Source organism: Camelus dromedarius, chromosome Y (genome assembly GCF_036321535.1).
Source record: "Camelus dromedarius isolate mCamDro1 chromosome Y, mCamDro1.pat, whole genome shotgun sequence".
Lineage (NCBI taxonomy): Eukaryota > Metazoa > Chordata > Mammalia > Artiodactyla > Camelidae > Camelus > Camelus dromedarius.
Genome location: NC_087473.1, coordinates 19,518,291 through 19,529,692, shown reverse-complemented (window position 1 = coordinate 19,529,692; position 11,402 = coordinate 19,518,291). Strand labels below are relative to the sequence as shown.

Below are 11,402 nucleotides of genomic sequence, written 5' to 3'. Positions count from 1 at the left end.
AAAGTTGGTTCCGGGAGAGGACACCTGGAGGACATGTCTGCATTCCGACATCCGCCTCTCTCACCCAAAGGAAGCAGCACGGCCAGCCTGATTTGTTACCACCTGCAAATCAGAAATTCCAATATTGCTAAGCAAACTGGAACAGATGAGCTTGGCTCCATAGGCCAAAACCATAAAAAGTCCAAGCATTTATTAAAGCTGAAAGACCTAGTCAGAATCTCCCAAGAGTGGCTCTTGTGTCAGTTAAAATGCAGAGTTCGAGATCTTTAAGCTCAAATTTTTGGTTCAAAAAAAAAAAAAAAACATGCACTTCATGTTCATAGCAGCATTATTAAAACCACCAAGACATGGAAGCAACTTAAATGTCCTTCAGCAGAAGAATGAAGAAAGGAGATGTGGTGTATTTATACAATGGAATACTACTCAACCATGAAAAAGAATAAAAGAATGCCATTTGCAGCAACATGGATGGACCTGGAGGGAGCATTATGCTGAGTGATATAAATCAGACAGAGAAATACAAATACTGTGTGGTATCACTTATACGTGAAATCTAAACAGATACAACAAACGAGTGAATATAACAAAACAGAAGCAGACTCACAGATGCAGAGAACAAGTTGGTGGGGACCAGTGGGGGCAGGGAAGGGGGGAAGGACAATGACGGTAGGGGAGTCAGAGGGACAAACTATGTACAGAATAAATAAGCTGGCAGGATACATTGTACAACACGGGGAACACAGCCAATATTTTATAATAACTATAAATGGAGTATAACCTTTAAGAAGAAATTGTGAATCACTATGCTGTACACATGAAACTAATATGATGCTGTAAATCAACACTATCTCAATCAAAAAGTAAATAAAACTTCTGAAAGAGTGACCTTTTCCTTTCCCAAACAGACAGCTGCTGATGGAACGTTCCGGGAGTTGCGCCCCGATATGCCAGGTGAACAGGGGAACCCCTGGCCGGCGTGATGACAAGTCAGAACCAAGATGAAGTTTCCAGCGTCAATTAGGTACCGGGGTTTTCTACACGGGTTTAACTACCTGGAAAGATGCCTCATCTCCTTGTTTTCCTGTCGTGCCCAGATTCATGCGGGCCCTCAGTGGGGACCTTCTCATTCCCATGATATCATGAGGAAGGAGGTGTCTGCTTGGGGCGCTTCGGTTCCGTCCTGGGTGCCTGCAAACTCGGAGCCATTCGCAGCACAGCTCCGGGGAAAGGAACGCGGCGTCTGCCCCACCTCATTTGCAACCAAAACAAGGCCCCAAATTGCCTACTGGAAGTTCCCCGAGTGTCAGTTTGGTGCAGGCGTGTACTTGTTTGGAGAATTCTAAAGGAAATTAGTTGAAAGACGGGAAAAAAAGAAAAAAAAAAAACAAACCCTTAAGATCCCCCAGACGGCTCTCTGAAACACAGAATCTGATTTGCAAGGGTTGGGGATCTGCTCAGGGCAGCGAGGAGGCCGGATTCGATAGTGCTGAATATTATGTGGGCAAAAAAGAATATTTAAATTTACCAGATAGGAGCGCACGTGTGAAGGGTACTCCGGGGAATTAATGAAACCCAACCGACCAGGTCAAAAGAAAAAAAAAAATCAACCACTTTCCTAGAGACTCTGTGTACTCCGAGGGAAGCAGGACTCTCGGGGGAGGGCAGAGCTCGGTGTTGGAGCACATGCTTAGCGTGCACCAGGTCCTGGGTTCGAGCCAGTACCTCGGTGACAGTAAATAAATAACCCTAATTACCACCACCTCCCACCCCACCAGCAAAAGCAAACAAACCAACAAACATTTAGGGAATTAGAAATCTCGTAAAAATACGGCTTGCATCATTCAGTAAGAAGAAATATTGCGTCACTTTGTTTCCATAATTCAGACAAATGGGGCTGCATTTGGGCACAGAAACCAGAAATTTCAGAACTCCTGCCCTAGAGCGAAAACTCCCAACTGACACAGTAAACAATCTTCTGGTTCCTGGGAGAAAAGAGGTGGGAAGGGGGAAATTTGGGAGTTTTAGATTTGCTAATGTTAACTACTATATATAAAGACAGATTAAAAAAAAACTTCTTCTGTACAGCACAGAGAAGTATATTCAGTATCTTGTAATAACCTTTAATGAAAACGAATATGAAAATATGAAAATCAGTATCTGCACGTATGTGCGTGACTGGGGACAGTGTGCACCAGGAAGCGACACGTTGTAAGTGACGGTAGTTCAATAAAAACAACAAAAAACTGCCTACACACCTTGGTTACTCATTTCTAGAGTCTGCCTTGCCCAAACTGTCTATACACTCGGGTACACGGCTTGCCAAGTTTCTCGAAAACCATGCAGGGATCTGCGTTCGTGTCAGGAGACCACTATCCCCTTGACCACGGCGCCCCCCGGCTCCCTCCCAGGATGTCGCAAAGTCTGTTTCTATTTGGGAGCCACGCTCACCGCCAAGGCAGCGCTAACCTGCAATGAAGCCGGAGTCCGGTCCCACGGCCCCGGCGGCGGCCCGGGGCGCTCCGTGCCCCCCACAGACGCTCCTGACCCAGCGCCGGGGCCCAGCGCGGTGCTGCGGGTCGGAGGACGCGGCCATGGCCGTGGGCGAGGGGAGGGGGGGGGCGGGGCGAGGAGGCGGGGGTGCTGACTGGCCGGCCCGGCCCTGACCCCACGCCCGGCCCCGCCCTGCCCTGACCCTACGCCAGGCTCCACACGGCCCTGACCCCACGCCCCAGCACGCCCAGTCGTGACCCCACGCCTGACTCCTCTCAGCCGTGACCCGACCCCCGGGCCTGCCCAGCCCTAACCCCACGCCCCGCCCAACCCTGACCCCACGCCGGATCATGACCCAACAACCGGGCCCGCCCAGCCCTGACCCCACGCCTGGTCATGACCCCACGTCCGGCCCCGCCCAGCCCTGACCCCACGCCCAGGAAGGACATGACCCCACGCCCGGCCCCGCCCAGCCTTGACCCCACGACCGGCTCTGAACCCGTACGCACGGCCCTGCCCAGCCGTGACCCCAAGCCAGGACCCACCCAGCCCTAACACCATGCCCTGCTCTGACCCCACGCCCGGTCCTGCCCAACCATGACACACGCCAGGTCCCACGCAGCCCTGACCACACGCCCGGCCCCGCCCAGCCGTGACCCCACGACAGGTCCTGACCCCACGCCAGGCCCTGACCTCACGCCGGCCCCGCCCATCCGTGACCCCAAGACCGGCCCCGCCCATCCGTGACCGCATGCCCGACCCTGACCCCACGCCCGGACCTGTACAGACGTGACCCCACGCCAGGCCCTGACCCCACGCACGGCCCTGACCCCACGCCCGGCCACACCCAGCTGTGACCCCACGCTCTCCCAACCCTGACCCCACTACTGGCACCTCCCAGCCGTGACCCCACGCAGGCCCTGACCCCACGCACGGCCCTGACCTCACGCCGGCCCTGCCCAGCCTTGACCCCACGCCAGGCACCGCCCATCCGTGACCCCACGCCCAGCCCCGCCCATCTATGACCCCTCGCACGGCCCTGACCCCATGCCCGACCTGGCCGTGACCCCACTTCAGGCCCTGACCTCACGCCCGGCCCCGCCCAGCCTTGACCCCACGCCAGGGACCGCCCATCCGTGACCCCACGCCCGGCCCCGCCCATCTCTGACCTCACGCCCGGTCCTGACCCTACGCACGGACCTGCCCAGCCGTGACCCCACGCCAGGCCCTGACCCCAGGCCCCGCCCTGACCCCACGCCCCGACCTGACCCCACGCCCGGCCCGATGGTGCGTCTCACGGGCACAGCTGGGCTCGGGCGGCCCGGAGCCACGCGGCCCCGGCCGGGGGCAGGGTCGCTAGAGGCCGGACACCTGTGTGGCGCGGACCCCGGGGGCCTCCCTGTGGGCGGCGGCGCACCCGGGCCTGCAGCCGGGCCCCACGGCCGCGCGTGCGCGCGCCTGTCGCCGGGCGTGAGGACGACAAAGCCGAGGCGCTGGGAGCGAGGTGGAGGGGATGTCGGGGGAACCCTGGGGAGGAGCAGGTGTGCTGGTGACGCGCGGAGGCTCAGGTGTGCTCAGCGGTGCGCCAGCCCCTTCCCTCCCAAGCCCCGTTTCTCCTCCAGCTGCTCTTTCCTAGGGATGTTAGTGTCTTACTGTGAAGACGCCAGGTTGCTCCTGGTAACACGTCCTAATGCACGAGTCTCTCTCTTCCCGTCTCTCTTCCCTCCTCTCTTGTCTTCAATCACCCCCGCCCCAGACATACAGACAGACACACAGGGGTGCACCCAGACTGCTGTATCTTACTGATTCCTGTTTCTTTCTTTCTTTCTTTCTTTTTTTCATGCTGACATCCCTCACTCCTGGAGCCTCTCCATAAGCAGGCTCTCCGTGAATATTTGCTGAATGATCGCATCAATGTGTGATTGACACGGTCACCTCTGTAGCTCAGAAGACCTGGCTGACGATCCTTGTGCATTTCGGGCTGTCTCCCAAACACGAAGAGGAAGAAGAATGTGGATAAGCCAGTGCCCCCCCATCCCGGGGAGAAAATGGCCCGGAGGAGTCTTATTTCAGCATATAAATGGAATGGGACTCACGCAGGCGAGTGACCCCCCTGGACGCCAGCCCGAGGGGACATCCTGCCCTGCGTTCACGCCAGTGGGGTGGTCGAGGGTTGAGTTTGCACTCAGCTCCACGGGAGAGCGGGGCAGGAAAGTAAGAGTGAAAAGAAACCTCTGGGTTCCGCCCTGCAGCGCGTGGTGTCAGAGCCGCGGCGGGCAGGGCGGGAACCGAGACGGGGCCTCCTGCTGCAGCAGACAGCAGCCTTGTCCCACCCGTGTTCATGGGCCCCCTCCATCCACGTGTCCAAATGCACACCCGCTGGCCTCAAAATGCGTGGGTTTTACCGCCCCCCTCCCTCCCCGGGGGAAGGACAGCTGTCAGGAGTCCCCTCCTGCCACCCCAGCCCTGTGACTTCCCGCACGTCCATCCGCGGGCACCAGACCCTCGCCTCAGGCTTCGCTCCAGAGGGTCCTCGCCACACACAGGTGCCCAGACAGGGAGGCGTTCTCTCTCACCGCCGGGAGCAGAGGTCGGCCTGAGGAAGCCGCGTCCCCGGAGAAGCGGGTCCCCCCAGGCTCGAGGATGGTGGCGCACTCTGTCAGCGCGCAGTCTCAGAGCCGTAAAAACGCCACGCCGCCCACCCAGGTCGCACACACCTGTCCCAGGTGACAGACACAGAGCAGGTCGCCCTGCCCGTAAGGCTGATGACGCACATGGTCAGCGGTTGCCGGGAGGGAGGGACACGTGGAGCACAGAGGAATTTTCTTATTTTTAAAGGCTTACTATATATATATATTTGTAGATTAGCCAGTTTTCTTTCTTTTTTTCATTATTCAGTTATATTAGGTAGAATTGTTACAATTTGCACATAATACAACATATTGCATGTAAATACGCACACACAATATACTGCAATACACATTTTTTTAGTTTACATGTAGGTACGGCTCATTATCTCTAAGAACATTGTAGAGTATTCGCTTTTTAAACGTACAGAGTTATCAAAGGAATCAAGCCAACCACAAAGTAAGAATCAACAGAACACGGTAATCCAGTCAGAAAGGACAGTCACTGTTTTTTTTAAAGAGCAGTTTCAGGGTCACAGCCGAACTGAAGGGAGGGTACAGAGATGCCCCTCATATCCCCTGCCCCCCCACTTGCACAGACTCAATATCCGCCCCCACTAGAGATAATCGTTGTAATTGACGAACCTAAATTGACACATTGTAATCACCCAACGTCCACTTTACTCGAATTAGGGTTCCCTCCTGGATTTGCACAGTTCATGGGTTTGGATACACGTCACATATCATTATCGCATCCTACAAAGAGGGCAGTGAAGCCGTTCCGTATGCCACGAACACGGTGGATACACGTCATCATCCACGAGTCCAAACCCGCGGCCCGCACAACACCAAGATGAGCCCCAAGGGAACAGTGGACATCCGTGAATACTAATGTGTCGATTTTGTCTCAGCAGTGGTAACAAATGTACCCGATACAGTGCAGGTAACACGGGGAGCTGCAGTGAACTCTGCACTGCTCGGTTTTTCTGTAAACTTGAAACTGCCCAGTGTGTTCATGATATTAAAAAATAAAAAGCAAAACACAGTCATTGCTAGGCTCTGTGAGCTCCATGAAGGACAGGAACGGGGGGGCTTCGCTGGGACGGAGTCCCGGGCAGATGGACGTAAAGTCTCAAGGAGGAATCAGGCGTCCACAAGGGGCAGGAGGGCTGGGAGGGGAGTTCGAGGCCGGGACCCTGAACCCCGTGCAGACACGCAGACACGGGGGTTTCCGGGAGCCGGGCCCCAGGAGGCGCAGCTGTGAATCCCACCCTGTGAGCTGCCTCGCCCGTCACCTCTTGGCCCCCTTCCCTCACCCGTAAGGACGCAGGAGACAAACGGCAAACGGGCTGCCTCCCTGGGCAGAGAGCGCTGTGTTTGTTCAGAAGGATTGTGAATTAGCCTCCAGCCTCAGCGGAGGTGACACTGAGGTCAAGCTCCCGTCCGGGGGGCCCTCTGGTCCCTAAACAACATGACTACACACGCTGAAGCCAGGTCACCGATCGATTTTCCCCACCACGAGCTTGCACCGACGGAATTTAACTAACTGAACGGCAAAACAAAAGAAAAAGCTCATCGCCAACCCAGGTCGCCCCGGAAATTACACGGATGTGAAGTGACACCTCCGTGACTTTTCAAATGAGACAAAGGGTGGCTTCTGGGTGGAGGAGACGGGGAACGCTTTGCCCCCAATATTGAACGTTCATAACGAGGAGTTAGATTTTAAATGAAACCACGGGAGAGCTCGGTGACTCAGGAGACGTGGGTTTCGAGGTCCTGGTGAAGATGTAATTACAGCCAGCGTCTCCAGATGCTGGGGACAAGTGACATCCATTAATTCATCTTTGTCGGCGTCGGGGTTCCTGGGGGTGGCCCCAATTTCTGGACGGAGGACGCGTAGAGGAGGAGAGGTCATGGAATGGCTATGATTTAAGGCCCCCGCCCTCCCCTCCAGGGCTCCGACAGTCACGTCCTCATCTCTGTGACCCCGCGGGGAGGAAGAAACGAAGGCTGCCCGCCCGCCAGGGATGTGGGAGCCCAAGGGATTGCCCGAGTTCCCCGCTGGGCCCTTTCCTCTGTGCCATGGTGACTTCTCAGAACCTGCCCGGATGGGTGGGCATTGGGGAAGGGACAGGACGGATTACAGGGGACAGCGGCCCCTGGCATTTTGGAGGTGGTCGCGGCTCAGGATGGGGTACCTCGAAGATAGGAAGGTGCGTGTGGGTGGGGATGCAGGCGGGGGGCGAGGGGCACGGCTCCAAGGAATCTGGGGCAGGGATTCAGGCCCAAAAGCCATCCAGCAGCCCATCCCCAGGAGCACGTGGCTGGGGAACACCCCGAGGTAGCCCCGGGGAGCACTGGGCCCCCTCAGAGAACGGGGGAGCCCTGGGGACACGGATAGACTCTGAAAAGGCAACAGCATGGAATAAGGCTGTGGCAAGTAAGTTACGGTGGCGCGGGAGGGTCAGGGATGGTTTGACCTTGACCTCAGGGTCCGCTGGCTTAGCCGGGCTGCACCGCCACGACCGGACGGAGCTGGGGCAACTGGTTGTTTGGGTCACTTTTACTTCTTTTTCCTCTTCCTTTTTTGAACATGTATTTTTGTTTCTTTTGCACAATTTGGTTGTTTTTGTTTGTTTGTTTGTTTTTGTTTTTTTACAGTGGGTACCAATCCATAAAAAGGTGTTTTGGCCCCGGATCAGTAAAACACAAGCTTCTTCAGGAGGGCTTGATGTTTCGAGGCTGCAGCTGACGATCTGAGCATTTCTCAAGGATTTAGTCAGTTTTTACTTTTGCTTGATCACGAGTCACGCTCATCCCAGCTGCAGGGACTCCGTGCACCAGAACGCACACAGCGATCCCCGCGTGCCGAGCCGGGGGAAACTTCACGGTCCATCTCCCGGCTGCCGCCGCCGTTCTGTTACCCGCGAAACGCAGACACGAGGCTCATGTGTCTAGTTTGTCTGAGACCCCACATTCTGTTCTTCCTTCCCTCCCTCCTCTTCCCTGCCTCCTCTTCTCTCCTTTTTTTTTTCCCCTCCCTGATAAACGACACTGCATTTTTGTTAAGTCGCTGCTGGCCTGCACGTATCTTCTGTCATTTCTATAATTAGTGCTTGTGACCCATCCCTGCCGTATTCCTTTGTAGGAAACCCTGTTTCTCACAAGTGGGCTTTGGCGAATCTTCTCAGTGTTTCTAAACTAATGTATTTGTTTTCCCTTAAGCTCACTAAAGTTTGGTTTCTCACAGCACAGAGGGCCTGCATCAGTACTTGAACTCAGCAGTTCTGTTTCTCTCTTTTGTGCAGACCATTAAAAAAGTTTTTGTGTACATATAATGTATTTTTCTTGAAGTCTAGTCAGTTTACAAGGCTGTGTCAATTTCTGGTGTCCAGCATAATGCTTCCGTCATAAATGAACATCCAAATATTTCTTTTTACATTTTTTTTATCATAAGTTATTACAATATATTGAATATAGTTCCCTGTGCTCTACAGTAGGACCTTGTTGTTTATCTGCTTTATATACAGTAGTGTGTATCTGCTAATCCCAAACTCCTAATTTATCCTTCCCTCCTCCCCCCTCCGGTAACTATGTTTTCTGTCTGTGAGTCTGTTTCTGTTTTGTAAATAAGTTCATTTCTATCGTATTTTACATTCCACATATAAGTGATATCATATGATATTTGTCTTTCTCTGTCTGACTTCACTTTGTGTGATAATCTCCAAGTCCATCCATGTGGCTGCAAATGGCAATATTTTATCATTTCTCATGGCTGAGTAGTATTCCGTTGTATGAATGTACCACTTCTGCTTTATCCAGTCATCTGCTGATACGCACTTAGATTGCTTCCATGCTTTGTCTACTGTACACAGTGCTGCTGTGAACATGGGGGTGAAGACCCTGCTCTCAGTTCTTCTGCATACACACCCGGAATTGGGACTGCTGGATCACGAGGTGATTCTATGTTTAATTTTTGACGCCTGTTTCCTGTAGCAGCTGCACCATTTACATTCCCACCAACAGGGCACAGGGGTGCTGGTTGCCCCACATCCTCGCTGACACTTGTTCTTCTCCACGTTTTAAAAATAGTAGCCAAAATTAAACTTACAAGCTTTTTCACAGCAAAGGGAACAATAAGCAAAACAAAATGATAACTTATAGAATGGGAGAAAATATTTGCAAAAGATGCAACTGACAAGGGCTTCAGCTCCAGCATATATAAACAATTCTTACAGCTTAATAAGAAAAAAACAAACCCAATCCAAAAATGGGCAGGAGACCTAAACAAGCAATTCTCTAAGGAAGACATACAAATGTTCAATAAACACATGAAAAAAGGCTCAATATCACTAAATATCAGACAAATGCAAATCAAAGCTACAATGAGGTATCACCTCACACCAGTCAGAATGCCCGTCGTTCAAAAGTCCACAAACAACAAATGCTGGAGAGGCTGTGGAGAGAAGGGGTCCCTCCTACACTGCTAGTGGGAATGCAGTTTGGTGAAGCCTCTGTGGAAAACACTATGGAGATTCCTCAAATAGTAGGAATACACTTATTATGTGATCCAGGAATCCTGCTCCTGGGCACATATCCAGAAGGAACCCTACTTCAAAATGACACCAGCACCCCAGTGTTCATGGCAGCACTGTTTACAAGAGCCAAGACATGGAAGCAGCCTAAATGTCCATCAAGAGATGACTGGATGAAGAAGAGGTGGTACGTTTATACAATGGAATATTACTCTGCCATAAAAAAGAATAAAATAATGCCATTTGCAGCAACATGGATGGACCTGGAGAATGTCATTCTATGTGAAGCAAGCCAGAAAGAGAAAGAAAATGACCATATGAGATCGCTCCCATGTGGAACCTAAAAAGAAAAAATCCATAAATACGAAACAGAAACAGACTCATGGACATAGAAAACAAACTTGTGCTTGCCAAGGGGGCGGGGGGTCGGAAGGGACAGACTGGGATTTCAAAATGTAGAATAAATAAACAACATTGTACTGTATAGCACAGGGAAATATGCTCAAGATCTTGTATTAGATCACAGTGGAAAAGAATATGAAAATGAATATATTTATGTTCGTGTATGACTGAAGCACTGTGCTGTGCAGTAGAAATTGACACAACATTGTAAATGGACTATAACTCAATTAAAAAAAAAAAAAGAAAAAATAGGAGCTATTGGATGGGTATGCCCAGTTCCTTCTTACTCTTACTTTTTCTTGTCTAGAAGTTTTCCCTGCATTCCCAAACACCTAGAATCTGCTCGGACCAGGAGCCCACATCGCTACCATCTTTGCTTTCTTCTCCTACCTTCGTGGTCCATATGGGTATTAACCCCCGGTTTATACAGAATACCCAGGTCTCTCCCAGGAGGAGGGTAAAATTACTATTGATACGCATTTGTTTTGGTGTTTGACTGGGGTCAGCAGATCTGAGAGTTTGGGGCAGAGACAGTGGTACCCACTGGTCCCTGCATCTCACACCCACGTTTCCCAGCATGCCTTGTGGGACAGGTCCAGTGTCACCGTGCAAACGTGAGGGGTGGGCAGCCCATATCAGTGACTGTGTCCTCCTGTGATAACTGAGGTCAGAGTTTACAGTGAAGGCATTGTCAGCTCAGACATCTACATTCCCACCGGAAACACGGTGAGGACAGATCATTCTTCGGGGGTGGGGGGCACAAAGTGTCTGAGATTCTGGCGTTGCAGTACAACCTAGGCTCCCCTGAGCAGTGTAGGTGAGGAAGACAGAGCTCTGGTTACCTTGTTTCACGCGTCGACCCCTTGCAGAACAAGCAGATAGTCTCAGCCTCATGGAACCCGGGGATGGGAGAACCATGCCTGCGAGCTCAAATTTAGGTTCTCCCCAAATGAATCCTGCCGACAGGATGGTCCCTTACAGCCAGCCAGAGGGAGGAGCCCAGAGACCTGCCACCTGATTCTGCAAAGAAGATGAATTCTTTGTCGTGCTCTTTCTAAAGCAGAGTAAATCGGAGCGGATTTGAAAATCAAGACGGTTGAGGCTCTTTGGGATTTTCCATCTGGGTGGCACATGCAGGAAAGAGGCAGTCTGTGGAGTTTGGAACGTTCCGGCCTGATTCTTCCTCTGTCCTAGGACTCGATAATTCATATCCAGCCACAGCGGATGTTTCCTGAATGGAGCACGTTTGAGTTTATCAAAGGAAAACAGGATTCACGACACCTTGGGGTTTTCATACTGAGTTATCAAATATGGTTGGGAAGTAACCAAAAAAGGTCTCATAAAAGTA

General features: G+C 52.2%; 1 protein-coding gene across 5 annotated transcripts in view; it reads right to left on the bottom strand.

The window, feature by feature from the left end:
- Nucleotides 1-12: 12 nt before the first annotated feature.
- DHRSX (dehydrogenase/reductase X-linked) overlaps nt 13-11,402 on the bottom strand; it is a 206,415-nt gene continuing 195,025 nt past the window's right edge. For 4 of the 5 annotated variants that reach the window (XR_010379602.1, XR_010379598.1, XR_010379600.1 and 1 more), the window contains one exon: nt 13-102. The gene's annotated coding sequence lies outside the window, so the exon portion shown is untranslated. Of the gene's footprint in view, nt 103-4,968; nt 11,286-11,402 lie in introns of those variants that run through there. The other variant, XR_010379601.1, reaches the window with a different exon arrangement.